Source organism: Eurosta solidaginis, chromosome 2 (assembly GCF_040869045.1).
Source record: "Eurosta solidaginis isolate ZX-2024a chromosome 2, ASM4086904v1, whole genome shotgun sequence".
In the NCBI taxonomy this organism is placed as follows: domain Eukaryota; kingdom Metazoa; phylum Arthropoda; class Insecta; order Diptera; family Tephritidae; genus Eurosta; species Eurosta solidaginis.
Genome location: NC_090320.1, coordinates 248,144,347 through 248,163,734, shown reverse-complemented (window position 1 = coordinate 248,163,734; position 19,388 = coordinate 248,144,347).

The window sequence follows — 19,388 nt, the reverse complement described above, 5'->3', positions numbered from 1 at the left end:
AAACACTGCCGAGGGGCGACCCCGCTTAGAAAAATTGTCTTCTAATTGAAAAACCTTATTTCTAAAATTTTGATGTTGCTTTGCCCGGGGTGCGAACCCAGGGCATACGGTGTGATAGGCGGAGCACGCTACCATCACACCACGGTGACTCGGAATAGAATATTTTATTTTGAGTTTTTTGTTTAACTCAAATGATTTCGGTCTGAAAAGAACAGTTATTTTTCGAATTTTAATTTCGCTCTGGAAATAATATTAATTTTTTTATTTTTTTTATTTCGCTCTAAACATAATAATTTTTCGGGTTTTTTATTTCGTACGAAAATTAATAACTATTATTTGGAATTCTATTAGTTATTTTGCGAGTTTTTGGTGTGCTTCCTATAAGAGTAACAATTATTTTCAATTCCTGTCGCCAATATCCAAGAACAACAATTACAAGCCTCACCAGCTTTATTAAATTGTTGGGCGTTTATGTGACGACGCGCATGCGCGTGAATAAAACAAAATTTCACGCAAATCAAAATGTCATAAACATATAGCTTATGTAACACACCAACAACAACAGCAACAACAACAAATAAACTTTGCAGCGTCGTGCAAACCCTACAACAATGCGCATTAATGCCATACAATCTCATTTAAATGAATTGAATATGATACGCCACGCTGATGAAGGCTCGTTGGTGGCCAGTAGTACGTTAAGGCTTCTGCTGCTTCAATTGCTTCCGAGGTCATGTCATAATTTTTGACAAGCGCTAAATTGGTGAGATTTCAACATGTCGTCGACAAAGCGCCTTTGGTGACAGTCTGAGACGAGGCGAGAGAGATGAATGTGTTTTTCCAGTCGAAAATATGAAGGTATTTCCTCCTTTTCTACTTCATAGATTCTTGATCCTCTTATTCTTTGTTATTAGTTCGGAACATACTGATACATGTTCATAACAGATGAATTGGGACGAAAATTGCATCTTTGCTTTGGGCACAACATGGGCTAAAGCAGCAAAAGACCGATGCTCGAGGTAAAGCTGGGGAATCCTTTTAAGGCAGAAGAAGCTACTTTGCTAATGAGTTCCACGAAGAAACACCATTATAAAACCGTGGTACGTGGGTATAATGAAATGAAGGTTAAACCGCCTACAAATAAACCAATTATGGCTGGAGAATAGATAAGGCAGGGTCAGACGAACTTTTAACGAGGTCTGAATAAAGTACTTGCAGCAACTTGATGATTCTGTCTATTCATCCTCCATGTAACAGCAAGAAAAATTCATTTGAAATAATTTGAAACTGAACAACCACAGGACAGTGGCCCAGACTTTTGGCGGGCAGAGAGCTCGAAGCTTGTTACTTTCAATTCCCAGGAGCTGAATAGAGCAAAGAGATTTTCATGACGAATATCCGGAACATTAGTATGCCATGGGACCAAGAAAATATATACTCCAAAATAGTTCCAGCCGTTCGAAAGCGATAACTGCCCTCGTGGGCACCACGTTTGAGCTCAGATCCCAGGACTACTGCCTCAAATAAAGGATTTTATACCTTCTCATATGACTCTGGGACACAGGCACCATATCCAAAAACCCTGCAATATAGCACTCAGGATGCTGAGGAATTTATCTTTAAACCCGATTACCATGCCATTAGTGTAGGCAGCCGTTGCCTCCAAGGTCCTCAAGAATAGTATCTCCCCTTTAAGTGTGCCTCGATATACTTTTCTCGAATTAGCGATCTCGCCCAATTCCGCTGCGATAGTTTTGCTGAACAGCTTTACGTGATGAAATTTAACGGAAAGGGATAACTGGTTTCCGTATCAAGAGAATGGGGGAGCGATGTGGTGTGGCTAAGCATTATGTGAAGGACGAAGTTACTGCGGATTAAGCCACACTATCGGAACAGAAGCCGAAAAGATGAAGGAATAAAAAAGTCATAGCTATCAGGTCTGAAATTGGGGGGCACCATCTCAGTGGAGGTATGATAAAGGTCTGCCAAGGATCGTGGGCAACTGGTCTTCGTACCAAGAGAGTATATGACGGGCAAAGTAATTGAGAGGTAAGTCACACTATCGGAGTAGCAGCAGCAAAGATGAGGGATCAAAAAGCTGTTAGTCATCAGCGGTGAACATCTGGACTGAAACAGGGGGCACCAGCTCAGGGGAGGTATGATAACAGGCTGGCAATGGTCGTGGTAGAAACGATGATTATCGGGCGGCAACTACTGAGGGATGGTATGATATCGAATGGTGATGTTTAACCATAAAAAACAACTCCATTTATAACAACAACCGATTTACAAGAAAAAATGGGGGTTTTCTCAGGATATCTTAATTTTTCAAGGTTTTCGGTCTTTCCCAGTGATATAGTTTTATTTTCAGATGTTTTCTTACTATCACTGTTATTTCGAAAATAGTAAATGTCTTAATTAACATAATGTAAAATTAACATTACGTGCTTTACAGCGTCTTCAATCAGTTTTTATTCCTCATATTTTAAACCGAAAAAAACCATCTGCGTCCGGATTGTATATTTTTGGGGTCAATCGGGAACTATTTCCGAGACCAATAGGAGAACATTTCTGAACTGTATAGGGATAATTTTGGCAAAACTTCGGGGATTTTTTGTAATAATATTGGAACCATTCCGGGATTATATTAAAATCACTTCGGGACTATTTTGGAGTTTTTGGGATTGTTTTAGGTACTATTTTAAGACCATTTCAGAATCACTTCGGGACTATTTTTGGACTATTTTGAAATCATAATGAAATCATATTTGGATCATCTCGAAACCATTTCGATATGGTTGCAGGATTATATAAGCGAATTTTTCGCGATTTTTTGGAACTATTTTGCAATCATATGGCTAGTGTTCGGAAAAATTTATTTAAGAAAAATAAAAATGTTATCGGGCTGTTATTTTTATAGTCTTTTATCGGCATTTAATTGGTTTATTATCGACGTGTTATCGGCTGCTTGTTGACCTGTTGTCTATAGCAAATATTATGGAAGGGTTATCGGTACATAATCGCCGAAACATCGACGTTTTGTCGGCTCATTATCGAAAAGCTCTCGATTTGTTAACAAAAAGTTACCGAATTGTTATCGTAAAGTTATCGATTTGGTAACAAAAAGTTACCGAATTGTTATCGTAAAGTTATCGATTTGGTAACAAAAAAAGTATCGACTAGTTGCCGAAAAGTTAGAAATATAATCGAATTTTTATCGAAAAATATATCAATTTATAATCGGAAAGCTATCGATATGTTATCAAAAAAATATCGATTTGCAATCGATTTGTGCGGCGTATGCTAGCAGTATAATAAATAATTGAAGAAAAGAAACTAAAACAATACCCTCTCCTACCCTTTACTTCAACGAACCCAAGAAGACCGACTGATTATATTTAGCTTTGAAATAATGAAAACTTAAAGTTGAAACAATTTTCGAATGGAAACTTAAAGCTAAAAACCAGCCACTATTTGCAAACAAAGGAAACAAGTAAGAAAGTCTTAGTTCGGGTGAAACTGAACATTGCATACCCAGCTGTGCACCTGAAACGCTGTTGTTGTTTGCTTTGTGTGGTTAATAGTGCTATGAGGCTGCGCAATAATATATATATGGTTCTATTATGAGCAAAAAGGATACAGAGGCTACCATTAAATCAACTTGAGCGGGTAAAAATGTAGTTAACCTAACAGTGGCAGCTATGATACAAATGTCTATGCCAAATTTCGTTCAGATTGGGACATTTTTGTTCGACGAATGGCATTAAGATTATTGGAAAGAGCAACAAAAAATGGGCGGGTCACGCCCATCAAAATTTGTTAAAGTTTTGTTCTTAGCTCAACCATATCACTACTGTGGTCGAATATATCACTCAAATGTAGTTAAATACTATAGAGTTATGGCAAACTTTGTTAAGGTTAGACCTTTAGGAAAAGTGGGCGTAGCTTTTAACCGATTTTGACTATCTTCACTCAGTCTATGTAATTTTGCAAGCATAGTGTCTGCCAAATTTCAATGTAATATCTTTAACGGGTTTTTATTTACGGCTTGTTAAAAATCCAAAATTTCTTCTTCTAAATGTGTGTGGTGCCACGCCCATATTCCAAAATTTTTTGGAATTTACGCTCTGCGTCATAAAACAAATCCACCTACCAAATTGCATTAGTTTAGCGGTATTCGTTTTTGAATTATCCCATTTTTCCATTTATCCAAACTTTCGATATCGAAAAATTGGGCGTGGTTATCGTGCGTATTCGCTCATTTTCAATACCAATCTATTCTGGGTACAGATAAACCCGTATATCGAATTGGTGAAGATATCTCAATATTTGCTAAATTTATCGTGTTAATGGTCGGACAGACGTGCGGACGGACGGACCTTTTTCTTCGACACTGATGATTTTGATATATTGAAAGATATATATATAGCGATTCCTTTATACCTGTACAACCAACCGTCATCCAATCAACGTTATAATACCCTGTATACCAGTACAGCTGGGTATAAAAACTCAACTCAACCAGCACACAATAAGGCACCAACTACCAAAGCACGCATGACAAGGATTAGAGTTGCACTGTAATACCTCATGTATTTGCAAGTAGTCATCTGCAATTCAAGCATATAAGCAACGCCAAACCATTGCATTGGGTACAACCAATTCTGGAAAGCAATAAACCCAATGCAACACTTGCGACCAGCACCACCACTTTTCTCTTAGCCATTTGTCTTTATGCTGCCCACAAAAGAATGCAATAAAAGCTTGTAAATGTTCCAGCAAAGAAAAAATGGCTTCCGAAACAACAACAGCAGCTAGCATAAACTGCACATTGAAATCAAAGCTTTATATGAATATGTGTAGGTTTGTGGGGACGAGCATGTGCACAATGAATGTCCATAGCACACATGGGAAACCAATGGGCAGGCGGTAAATTGAATTAAAATGCGTGTTGAACAAACGCTCCCGCATGATTCCATGTTCACGTACATATGCGGCGGGTGTGTGTGTGTGTGTGTGTGTATAAGTGTATAGAGCCAGCACTTCCGTTTCCGTTTGTTACGCGTTGTGGCAATAAATGGATAAAATATGTGCCGCAGTGGCAATCAAATATACTTACACATGTGACGGACTGGGTTTGTGGGGGAGGTGAGACTCTCGTCAGGACTGTCCATTCTACAATGCAAATGGCCACTGGTTAATGACAATGGCAGAACAATCGTTAAATACAAATGGTACTTGTGTAGCAATTAAAAATGACAAAATGTCGGCACATCCGAGTAGATGGAGCAGCAGCAATTGAAAAAAGCAGTATTGCTGAAATTTTTGTAAAATTACAACAACAAATAATTTAAGGCGATTAACAACAAGCATGCTAACTATGAAAATACATATGCTACTGGAGCTTGAAACGGATGATGCTTCCATCAGACCGGTCATTGTGATCCTTGATCAGTCCTAATCAATAAAAGGATATAACGAACATCTGCAAAGAAGACAAGCGCTGGAAACATTTTTCGCGAGGAAGTCATACTTTTGTTAATTATTTTGCGATGAATGGCGTAAGTAGAGACTCATGTTGTTGTTGTTGTTGTAGCAATGCTCGCCCCACCTAATAGCCGCGACCGATCACAAATTGTCATCAATATCCTCTAACGGGAGTCCAAGGAAACTTGCCGTTTCAACAGGGGTGGACCATAAGGAAAGGGGTGTTAGAGGCGTTGGTTCCACATTACAATTAAAGAGATGGTTGGTGTCATGTGGGGACACATTGCAAGCGGGGCATACATTTTGTATGTCGGGGTTGATTCTGGATAGGTAAGAGTTTAACCTGTTACAGTATCCAGAACGAAGTTGAGCAAGAGTGAAACGCGTTTCCCTGGGGAGTATGCGTTCCTCTTCCGCGAGTTCTGGATATTTTTCTTCAAGTACTGGATTCACCGGGCAACATAAAGTAGAGACTGATCATCATGAGTAGCAAGATTTTCCACCCAGCGGGTTAGGGGGCGGTAGGTATGCATGTCGTAAGGGGCGATTAAAATACCAAATTGAGTCAAGGGGTTGTAGAAAGCAACACTCTGAAGGGGTTGCCAACTTCTCCAACCCAATTGTGAACCTCAGCTACCCATGGCGAATCATATTTCATTAACAGCCCAGGCTCTGGCGGCTCCGAACTCCTGATGGATCTAGGGGGTGAGAGGGCGGAATGGCTTAGACATTTTCATGTGGTCATACCAAGGCGTACCCGAGATGGTCGGACTAGGACCTTTTGGTGCTTGCTACCGGAACGTACCGGATCTGCATCTGGCAAAGGACCATCGACATCGATAACACTCCCCAAGGCCTTCGGGGAGTGTCCTTATCGCTACAACAACAACAACAACAATTACCAAGATTTTAAAGCAATATATCCCAATAAATCTGCTTTAGATAAAGTTAGGTGAAGAAAGCATGCATGGGATGATCCCGAATTTTCACTAAGAGAGATCTAGGAGATCCTAGAAGTCCTCAAAGAACCACTTGTTTACTCTGATGAACTTTCAAGTAGGAGCAAAAGATCCACATTCATAACATTTGACACACTGTTGAAAAATGGTGAGCCAAGAAAAACGTGTCATCTTTTCTGCAGTTTTGGATATTGGCAGAGCACGTGATAAATGTACTCCTGTTCCTCCTCATCCTGACTGCTTTTGCAGAGGGAGATTGTTGGTATGCTCCACCTTCGGAGCATCGGGCGCAAAAGCGCAAGTAGTCTCTTTACAGATTTGTTTAGCTTGAGAAGGAAGCTAGTTTACTTCCGCTTGGAACACAGCAAGTCTGTCTTTTATTCCTCGATATTTCTCAGATGATAACACAGTGGTGGCCATACGGAGCTGGTCGCCTAGCTTTCCAATATTAAAATGGATCATCCAAAGTATAATCCTTGATCGCTTTGTTAAGAGCAAGGGACTATTCCACAAAGCTCCGTCTTGCCTTTTTTACTCTTTTTAACATTGCGTGTCCTTACGGACGAGCACTCTAATTCAGTTTCAAACAGTTGTAAAAGGAAGTATTATTTTTAGTTCCCTTTAACATCCATAACGAGTATCAGCGGTTATAATTTCTCCTTAATTGATGCATTAGGAGTAACATTCGTATGCAAGTATCAGGTCTAAAATTACTCTAAAATGTATTTATAAACGAGAAATCAATATTAGATATTGGATGGCTCGGTTATTGTACCTATAGGATGAACCAGTCGCTCTTTCAATATTAGGTTCTGATATTAATCCAAGTATTTTGTATTGGGTTATGTCTATTTCGGAACCTTTTGTGGCCATCCCATCTGCAAATTGACTCCCTTCAAAATCGCGGCACCCAGAAACCCAATCAAGAGACGATCGCATGATATCCGACTTTATCATGACCTTTAAGGTGCCATGGCTGTCAACAAAGATCATTGCATTGATTACTGATACCGTAGTGTTCTCTATGGCATACTCCGTCTGGAAGAATAAAGATAGGCGAAAAGCAGGAAAGGAAAAGGAACAAAAGGCGTTTTAAAGCAACCACCGCATCTCATAAATATGAACAGTAAGCTTTCCCACTTCTGTAGGTTTTCTTTAAGCATCTCGATCTATGCGCTCCCGAGCATAATATTTTGGGATACATATTGCACTGCCTTTAGCTACTGAACCAGTCTTAAATTTAAAAGGCCCTAGGCCATCTGGGAGCTACTCAAAAACCGATCGCATTATTTAGAAACTTTTGCGAGTTTCGAACTTTTTCCATACGAGAGACATCTCGGCAGGATCATTAAAAAACGGTTGACCGAGAGCTCCCTTCTCCTCAACAATACTTCTGCAGCTGCTGCAGGACTCTAGCGACGTGAGAGCCTATATAACTGTGATCAAATAACCTTACCAGGGACGATAGCCGCGACTTATTAAGGGTCAAAAATGATGATGACTCGCATGTAGGAAGCGCTGATCAGTGCTTAATTGCTACCTACCGAATTATTTTCGGTACGGATATGGGACGGCATACTCTTCCTGGCCATCTTATCAAGTCTGCAGTTGCCTGCAGTATCCCTGTGTCCGTTCAAGACTGATACTGAAGTGCTGGGCCATCACATTGAGAAATCTGCGGCATTCAGTGAGCGAATTTGGGTTCCGCTTAACATATGCTACAGTGGTTTGGAAAGCAAGAGGATGTCTCTATTTTCAGGACCGGTGAAAAGATACCAACCTCCTTCCAATCAAACTTAGACCAAACGCCTAATATTTTGGCGAATATTAGCAAGTTAGTCGCATTACTATGTCGCTAGTACATAAGTGGTACACAACAAAAACAATTATGTAAGCAGACAAAATAACAACAGACACAGCAAAGATGAGCGCAATCAGCTTAAGACGATGTTGGATAACCTACGCACACACACATGAATATAGCCACAGAGAATATGAGACACAGAAGAAAGAGAAGTAAATACAGAACTATTCGGGAAAGCTGTTCTTAAAAAATTTATACCCTGGTAGAAAATAATGACGAGGCAACTGAGTGATATATAAGCAACTCAATCTAAGGAATAAGTAATTAGAAGTACGCGAACACATTAAATTTTGGAAGTTCTACTACCACAGTAGTGCTGAATAAAGAACGCTTTCGTGTACAAAATATTTGAGTTCATTTATTCAACTGTTCAGTGAGATGAACTGATGGCAGATGGCAAGGAAGAGAGATAATTGAAACTGGTCACAATATGGTGATGCCACCCTGTTGCCTATTTCCTCATTCTTGTCCTGTTCGAATGAGCGCTGTGTAGTTCCTTGTAAAAATATTTCTAGAAGTGTAATAATCAGTGAGTATTGGTATTGAAACTAGGACATTTATGGTCAAAATCGCAGTATGACCTCTCTGCAATCTTCCAAGTGCAAGTTTCTCTAATTCGCAGGAATACGATAACTGCTATAACCCTAGCTTATAAATTCTGTGGTGGCAGGTTCAGGAAAGTGTTTAGTGCCTCCGTCGGAGTGGAGACAAGATCGCTACCCCGAACTCCTCTGGAATTTTGTAAGCGTTTTAGATTCGTGACCGTCTCCATAACATTGCAGAGAGCAGACAACTTTCTCGGGTGCCACATGCTTATAAATTAAACCCCGTCAGTAATAGCAACGTAGGAAGTGAGGGATGCAGGAAGAAATGTTTCAGCAAGTTCTGTGTTTGTGTTCAGCGCTCGCGAAGTTAAGGCACCAGATACAAGAGGTAGTAGAGTTGTCAGATCTCGAAGCAGCAGATAAGCAGGGTCCTAGAAAACTTAAAGTATTTACCAAGAGTAAAGAGCTATTTTAATAACATAAGTTCTGTAGCTGATTGGGTCTTTCCGTTTAGTCGTCAAAAAAATTCTGGTAGCACTATGGACATATTGAATCTAAGTGAGGTCTTTATTGACCGGCCAGTTCAACCTAACTTTACCAACCCTAGCGCTAAATTTACTTAAAATATCTATTTAAAAAAAAAAATTTAGATTTACAATGGACATTTTCTCTGCAGAGCTTTCCGCTTGAAGACTTTAATGAATTTTAATGGTGCAAATTGTCATCAATTACAATGCTAAATGGCTTTCGTTGTAAAATAATTCAAATTGAAAGCCACAAAAACTTGCAAGGCAAAAAAGAGAAATGCTATACTTTTTTGCAATATTTTTAAATTTTTGTTGTTGTTTTCCTTTTTTGTTTTGTGTCAAGCTACAAGCAACTTGTTTAATGCTTTTTTGTGCAGATCTAATGAAGATTTACTTTTAACAATTTTACACAAACTCCAACAAAAACACATACATTTCTAGGTTTCCGCTTATGAAACAACATATGTGTGGGTGTGTGTGTGTGTGTGGTTGTCAATTTGTGTTACACAGATGTTGCTGCAATTCATTTTATATTTTCTATCGGCAAAAGCTTACTGTCTCTGCATATAACGTGAAACATGGCATTGGTCAGGCGGTGTTCACATTGAGCAATTGCAATAAAAATTCTACAAATGCAAAAACAATAATCGCTGAGCTACAAATCCTACAAGCAATTATAAACGTTGTAACAAACAAAATTTTTGCAGTTAAACCCATTCTCTAAGCTTTCGCCCAGCCCATAAGCCTGTGCATATATTAGGGTTATCCTAATTTTCACGATGTAAATAATTTAGTCAATGGGCTACGTTTTATCATCCAAAATATTTTGTTATTGAAGAACAAACTTTAGGAATTCAAAATTCGTTTCCTACGCAACTGACTGGTATATAAGCGGCGCAATGAAATTCATAACTAATCAACACTTATTGGATGGATTTTCCGTCATCCTTTGTCAAAATCTTTCTGAAGGAAAAATAAGACTGAAGATGCGCAATGCCGAAACCTGGTTTTCTCCACCCCAAAATTTACAAAGTATGATGGAAAATCGTTCCAATATACAACAGTTATCCATCCTGTCGTAAAATCGAAACAACAAAATGGATGAGTAATCAGTTTGATTTTAGCACGTTGTAAGTAATGTACGTGAATACACTCATATATGAACCCCCAGCGGGTTAGGCGATTTAGAATATACCCGCGGTTGGTATGCCTGTCGTAAAAGGCCACTAAAATACCAAATTGATTCAAGGGGTTGCCAGCGCAATATATAGCTTCTCCAACCCAATTGTGAACCTCACGTACCCATAGCGAATCCTGTTTCCTTAACAGCCGAGGCTCTGTCGACCCCAATTTCCTCATGGATCTAGGGGGTGAGAGGGCGATATGACCTAGAAGGTTTCAGGCGGTCATACCAAATCCTTCGGTCGGGCTAGTACCTGTATGGTGCTTGTTATCGGAACGTACCGGATCTGCATCCGTCAAAGGACCATCAACATTGATAACACTCCCCAAGGCCTTTGGGGAACCGGGGGGCAGGGTTGAATTTATCATTAAAACAACTACAACAACCAAGGTCTTTGCTGGCTAGGTCAACAGAGATATTATTATCCTCCTTTGATAGCAAACGAAGGTCATACCACTTCTGAATTCCGGAACAGGGTAAAGGAGAGCTTAGGTCACTAGTATATTGTAACGAATTTGCTTGCAAATCCTCTTATTTGCAATCCTCTGCTAAGTTCGAATCACTAAACTGTTGAATAAATAACTCCAATTTGTAATAATGCAAAATGGCCTTTATTAAAGTACTTCACAATAACAAACTGTGCAACGAATAGCTTGCTTAATAACCACACTGATTGATAGCTCAATGAAACTCTACTATTCAAAATAACACTGCTATTGCTCGCTAGATATCGTCTTAATCAAACTGCTTGACAACTCAAATCAAACTGAATTCCTTCTTACTCGCTTGCCCCGCTTTTATAGCTTACGCTGCATACTTCTAGGCTCTTCGATTTCCAGAACTTACTAGTTGTTTCGGATACAAAATCGCCAGCCACAACTACGTGCACAAATTATTGCTCTCTCTTGTGACAACTCAGATAAGATATATGCATGTGTTTGTAGTTTACAGTCTCCCGCACACACATAAGCGTATAAGTAAATTCATCGGTGTGTGACATCTCATCTCTCGCTGCCTTGTATGTAAATGTTGCTCGTCGGAATGTGTACATATGTGTAGACGCAATTATTGATTCGTTTATGTAGATACATAATGATTGAATTATTGATGTGAATTCACGTCACTGCTTAGCATCGGCCTGGAGATGGCAGCACTCCTCAGTTTTGCTAATATTCGTAACACTGCCCTCCACCTAAGTCTGATCGTCCCGATCAGACAAATCTCCCAACCTAAACGCCGCTAGCATCTCCAAATGTACCACCCTTCTAATCCGTGGTTTCCCAGTGGTTTGTATGCGGTAGATGGTATCACTGATCTTCTTCACAACTTTGTACGGGCCTTCCCAAGTGCACCGTAATTTGGCTGGAACACCTTTCCGCCGGTGAGGGTTGTTTAACAGTACCAAATCTCCCGCCAAGAAACCTTCCGAATTAAAGTTCTTGTCATACCAGTGTTTCATCTTACTGCTCGTTACCCTGGCCCGTTCCTTCACACTCTGTTGTTTGGTCAATGAACCACTTCGTAGAGCTGCGCTGGACGGATTTGCTTTGCATAATCGGTATCGTTCCCACATTTCACAACAGTAGTGCGCTCCGGCTTGAAACTACCCTCGCATTCTTTCTCGGAAATTCGTTGCTTTGTTTTCCTGCGTCTTTTAGATTTTGTCAATGCCAGTGTTTCTCTCGCAGGTACTTTTGATTTTGATTTATTTGGCCCATTCGATCTATCAACCTTTGCCTTTGACTTTCGTGGTCTTTGTCGAGTCTTTTCCACCAGTACCCGATTACTGCTGAACCCTTTTTCCAAACTAAAGTTAAGTGGTATGTCCTGGTTCTTATAGCGCATAATTTTTCTCCGCATATCGATCCTGACGTCATGGTCAACCAAGAAGTCCACTCCCAATATGACTTCATCAACGATCTCCGCCACAACGAATTTGTGTAGAACCATGACTTTTCCAATTAATACCTCACATACCACTTCGCCTTGAACTTGGTTATACTCGCCTGTTACCGTACGCAACCTTGCTCCAGGTAATGACTTTACTCTCCTGTAGACCAAATCAGATCGAATCAAGGAATGAGATGCCCCCGTATCTACAGTCAGTACACGCTCTTTACCATCCACATTCCCTCTGACGGTAAGACTGCTTGATTTCCTTCCAATTTGCGACACAGATATCACAGGACATTCAACAGCCGGGGCAAGTTTCCGTTCTTTACATTTGACACGCTCTTGCTCATTTCCGCCAGCTTTGCGTTTACGGCCACCCACATTGTTGGAACTATTAGGACCAAGATCGCAATGACGTGCAATGTGACCTGGGTTGCCGCACTTGAAACATTTAATAACTCCGGCATTCTTCTGTTGAGATCCCTTCAGTGCTTCCAAAATTGTGTCTACGCAATCTGGCCTTTCTACTTCCACACGGCGTGCTTCGAAAACTGGCTTACACAGAAGCGACGCTGTTTCCTGAATCAGAGCATGCGATACCGTTTCAGCAAATGTTAGTTTTGGATTCGCATATGTAGCCCGCTTCGTTTCCACATCTCGTATGCCATTTATAAAGCTCTGAATTTTTCCCTTTCAGTGTATTCCACGGGTGCGTCTGCATTTGCAAAATGAGCCAATCTTTCAATATCTGAAGCAAACTCCTGCAATGTCTCATTTGCTTTTTGGTAGCGGTTTTGCAACTCAATTTGGAATATCTGTTTCCTATGCTCGCTTCCCTAACGTCTCTCTAAAGCGCTCATCAATGTTTCGTAGTGGTTCCGCTCATACTCTGGGATGGTCTGTAAGATTTCCGCGGCAGGCCCTTTCAGTGCCACGAACAGAGCTGCAACTTTATCTTCAGCATTCCATTGGTTCACTGCTGCGGTCTTCTCAAACTGTAGCTTAAAGACCTGAAAAGGAACAGAACCGTCAAAGGATGGTGTTTTTACCTTTGGATTACTCGCTGAAACTGCTGGACGATTTAGTTGTAACTGCTCGATACGTCCTCTCAAAGCATCCACCTCGGCCTCGATTTTATCCTGTCGACCACTGAAGCCTTATTGAAACTGGGTTAGTTTTTCTTCCATATGCGCTTCCAGTTTAGATGATATACGGACTTCCTGCTCTTCTAGTTGTGTGGAGATCTGAGATGATATCTGTGCTGAAATTTGTGAAATACGCGTTTCTTGTGCTTCAATTTTCGATGTTATTTCTGACGACATTTCTGCAATACGTGTCTTCTGTTCTTCCATCTTGTATGTTATACGGTTCTCCTGGGATTCCAGTTGGGATGACATATACGTTTTCTGTTCTTCCAGTTGTGATGCCATATATGTCTTCTGCTCTTCCAGCTGTGATGACATTTGTGACGACATTGATGCTACTGTCGATGTTTGTGCAGATATTGCAGCCAATATCATGTTCAAGTCTGTGCTGGCAACCGTCTGCGATGTTTCGTTTTTCTCTTCAATTTTTGTTGTCTCCTCGCCATCAAGATGAAAGACATACTCTTCCACGTCAATTCCCTCTGCTTCCATTGCCTCTCTTAGCCGTGCCTGAAGTTCGTGTTTAACGCCGCTAGTATTCAATGCACGGTTCTCCAACTCCTTCTTTAGTTGCTGGATCTTTAATTCACTGAACTTTGCCATGTCCTTGTTGTCCTCTGGAATTTATTCAACAATTCCTCTTCTGACACCAATTGTAACGAATTTGCTTGCAAATCCTCTTATTTGCAATCCTCTGCTAAGTTCGAATCACTAAACTGTTGAATAAATAACTCCAATTTGTAATAATGCAAAATGGCCTTTATTAAAGTACTTCACAATAACAAACTGTGCAACGAATAGCTTGCTTAATAACCACACTGATTGATAGCTCAATGAAACTCTACTATTCAAAATAACACTGCTATTGCTCGCTAGATATCGTCTTAATCAAACTGCTTGACAACTCAAATCAAACTGAATTCCTTCTTACTCGCTTGCCCCGCTTTTATAGTTTACGCTGCATACTTCTAGGCTCTTCGATTTCCAGAACTTACTAGTTGTTTCGGCTACAAAATCGCCAGCCACAACCACGTGCACAAATTATTGCTCTCTCTTGTGACAACTCAGATAAGATATATGCATGTGTTTGTAGTTTACAGTCTCCCGCACACACATAAGCGTATAAGTAAATTCATCAGTGTGTGACATCTCATCTCTCGCTGCCTTGTATGTAAATGTTGCTCGTCGGAATGTGTACATATGTGTAGACGCAATTATTGATTCGTTTATGTAGATACATAATGATTGAATTATTGATGTGAATTCACGTCACTGCTTAGCATCGGCCTGGAGATGGCAGCACTCCTCAGTTTTGCTAATATTCGTAACAATATAATATCAAAGAATTTTCAGAGGCACTCACCGAGGCGTCCCGTTTTATAATTTATGCTTTAATTTACTTCAAATCTCATTTGGTCTTCCCAAATGGGAACGCTTGATGTTATCGCCGCTAATCCGACAGCCAGGAGAGCTACATGGCTATTGAAGAAGATGTCAACTGTGCAGTGTTGCTTCACTTCACCTCACTCACGGTAGGTATGCCTGTCGTAATAGGCGACTAAAATACCAAATTGATTCAAGGGGTTGTATAGCGCAACACTCTCAAGGGGTTGCCAGCGCAATATATTGCTTCTCCAACCCAATTGTCAACCTCAGCTACCCGTGGCGAACCCTGTTTCCTTAACAGCCGAGGCTCTGGCAACCTCCAACTACTGATGGAGCTAGGAGCAGGGAGCGCGGGATGACCTGGAAGGTTTCATGTTTTCATTACCAAATCGTTTCCGAGATTTTCGGGCTAGTACCTTTATGGTGCTTGTTATCGGAACGTACCGGATCTGTATCCGGCAAAGGACCATCAAAATCGATAGCACTACCCAAGGCCTTCGGGGAGTATCCTTATCGCTACAACAACAACAACATGGTCTCCAGACAAGATATCTCCAGTAAGCAAGGCTTTATTAGCATCACTAAGAAAACTCGTGTCGTACCTAAGGAAAACTGTTCAGTTCTTAGCCGAAGGGTGGGTAATGCCCATAAAAAATGTTCGTTTTTCAACGTAAAGGGTATGGATAGACCATAAAATGTAAGCTTCAGGATAACTCGACCATGAATACTTCTTTTCTCTTGATCAACCCTGGCCTAGTGTTGGAGTACTATAGCCAACTTAAAATTACCAAGCACTGGCTTTTACAGCCCTAACAAGCTTCCTTAGTTTCTAGAGTTAGTGGAACCCCAAACGCGAATAATGCCCAATATCGCCAGCCGTCAGCTATTATCCAACGTGACGAGCTCCATAATATTATATGCAGCACCAGTATGGCACGGATCTAAAATGGTCCACCAAAAAGATATACTAGCAGCCTACCGTATTACTGCTATACAAATAGCATGTGCTTATCGGACGGTGTCCGACGAAGCGATCAATGTTTTATCCAGGACAATCCCAGTAGATCTACTCCCAGGTGAAATGGCCGATATGTATGGAATCAGCATTGGATCAGCCAACCATCTGAAGATGCTAAGAAAATCGCAAGGTCACGAACAATAGTTAGGTGGGAACAATCGAGAAAAGGGCGCTGGACCTTCATGCGAGTTCGGAATATAACGGAATGTTCCGAGTGAAAGTACGGCGAACTAAATTACGACGGGCACGGCGGCTTCAAGGAATATCTACATAAGCGTGGGATAGAGGAAGATCTTTTCTGTCCACACTGTGCTTCCGGAATGGAAAGCACAGAACATGCAAAAATTAGGAATTTAGTTCCCCGAATGTACAAACAAAGATATTGTTGGACTGCTGTGAGCAAAATAGCCTTTATATTTATGGCGCAATTTATGCATGCTGCTAGTAAAATCAAAAAATCTGTTCCATTGTTCTTGACTTAACGGAGATTCGGTGAAATTGACCGAATTATGGTTAATTCGACCGAGTTCTTTGTCAAGCGAAAAAATTAGTTTAGTCATTTCAACAGAAGAGAAATTGTCGCTCTTAAGTTAACAAAATTTTGTAAAATTGACAGATTCCTAATCAATTTAACTGATTTTTCTGTTAACACAACTGACAGGTCACAGGTCATTTCAACAGCGAACTACAGTCAATGCATGAGCAAATTTCAAAGAGAATTTTACGCTCACTGCGCTCTCTACTTTGTACTTATGACGATGGTGCCACTTATTAAAAAAAAAACACCAACATAAGAAAACACCAAATCGAAAAAACACACAACAAGACAACAAAAAACTAGTTTTTCAACTATCAATACAAAACAAAAGACCCCTTTTTTGAGTTAAATGTGCATAACACTGAAAAAAATTATGCGGTACCGGGACATCTACTTATCGGGTACAATTTTGCAACTTCTCTTCCAAGCGAAATGCAAAATTGCCCCTCTTGTTGCAAAAGTTTTGTTTGAACGAACAGGATTTTTCCAAAATTAGTAACATTTTGTTCAAGTTTTTACGAATTTGCACTCACGCAAACGAATCAAATAAGATAATAAAAAGCATCCTTTTCTAAATTGATGTTTCCGACAGCATAAAGTTTGAGTTGTTTTGGAATCATTTCAAAATAAACTTGTAACGTAACGTTACAATAACGTAACTCCCCCTGTATTTCCTTATTCACCTAAACCTGAACCTCCCTGTACTTATTGTGCTATAGCATAGCCAACAACCACTTCTTTTATAGCATATCCAACAACCAACTAAATTGCGAACCAATGAAAATCACAATAATGGTGCGTTGAATTCTCAACCAGTTTGCGTCACCACCCATATAAACACTGAATTTGCATTTTCGCAATGCAGTCCTCGCAGTCTCTTCCGCAGGTGACTGACCCCGCGACTACCACAGCTGCCGAAGAAGAGCGACTAGAGATCCCGTTGCAGCCGACCGACCAATACCAGCCCGTTGGTACGCCTATCCGACCCCGCCCGGAACACGCAGCCGCTGTCCAGGTAAACCCCGTCGCCGGCCTATTTTCTCTCTCTCTCTCTGCCCTGGTACGCGCTCCGTAGCCCACCGCCGCTGCCGTCGCACCGTCGCCCCTCTGGTGCCACCGCTGCTACGACGACCGTTGGCCGTTCGCCATCCTACCGCCGTTAAGCCGCTGTATCCGTCCCGCCGCTGCTACGACGACCGTTGGCCGTTCGCCATCCTACCGCCGTTAAGCCGCTGCATCCGTCACGTCGCTGCTACGACGACCGTTGGCTGTTCGCCATCCTACAGCCGTTGAGCCGCTGTATCCGTCCCGCCGCTGCTACGACGACCGTTGGCCGTTCGCCATCCTACCGCCGTTGAGCCGCTGTATCCGTCCCGCCGCTGCTACGACGACCGTTGGCCGTTCGCCATCCTACCGCCGTTGAGCCGCTGCATCCGTCACGCCGCTGCTACGACGACCGTTGGCCGCACGCCATCCTACCGCCGTTAAGCCGCTGCACCCGTCACGTCGCTGCTACAACGACCTTTGGCCGCTCGCCATCCTACCGCCGTTAAGCCGCTGCATCACCGTCCATCCAGTTCGCTGGTGCCGTCACTTCGTCTATACCGCTACACCCATCCGTCCGCTAATACTGTCCGCCGTCCAGCCACTGCGCTCATACTACTGTACCAATCCGTCCGCTAATACTGTCCGCCGTCCGGCCGCCGCGCTGATCCCGCCGCTGCTCCCGGACAACCGTACCATCCCGCCCGCTACCGCACCGCCGCTAAACCACCGTACCGACCCCTCCGCTACTACTACGCCTATTAGCCACCGCCTCCATCTTTGTACGGAAAGCTGCTGTCCGCCTCATATCCCCAGCCGTGTGTGCGTGCGTTCGTAACACATAAATATCGTGTATTTATTCAGTAGGGGTTTGTGGGACCTTTACTCGACTCTGGATTGACTGAGTGTTACCCCAGCCTTAGACAAAACCCACCTCATAAATGGCGCCCGAGCAGGGACCCTCCTCCGCAGATGACCGTGGAAAAACAACTACAATCACCACCAACACTGCCGGGGCGGGTTCGACGAACGCACCGCCAGAAACAACACACACACAGGCTCCGGAAGGCACGCTGCTGAACACCGACTCGCTCAATTGGATCTACATACTTAGGAAGGAGAAGCTGATCGAGGAGTGTAAGGAACACCGAATCGACGTGGAAGGCCAAACCGTAGCCGAGCTCCGCCGCGCACTGAGTACTTACGTGCGAGCGAAACGCGCCAGGAAATCCAGTGAAGACCTGTTGAAAGAGCTGGAACGAGAAGTGAACGAGGAAGAGGGGAAGTTCGCTACGCTACCCCAGCCAACAACAAAGCCGATCCCTTCAATCCAGATCCACAGCCCACAGCCGCACGGAGGAAAGGGAGAGAACGCATTACCAAAACGAGACGAAATGAGCGACGGTGAACTTATGAATACCGTTCGCCGCTGGGACTTGCACTTTTCGGGGGAGGAGTCACTGCACGAATTTCTTGAGAGGATAGAGGAGCTTGCCGAATGCTACCGCATCCCCGTCGACCGACTCCTCCCAACACTGCCGGAGCTTCTACGTGGGAAAGCACTGCAATGGTACCGCGTCCGTAAGCAACACATACACCGCTGGAGCGATCTGCGGAGGGAGGTGCAAAATTTTTTTCTACCTAAGCGACAGATACGACATTTGGAAGAGGCCATCCGACAACGCAAACAGCAAGGCCGAGAGAAGGCCAAGGACTACATCCTCGCACTGGAAACGCTGATCCGCCAACACCCGACGATGTGCGAAGAGAATCACCTCGAACGGATCTATGATGGTCTA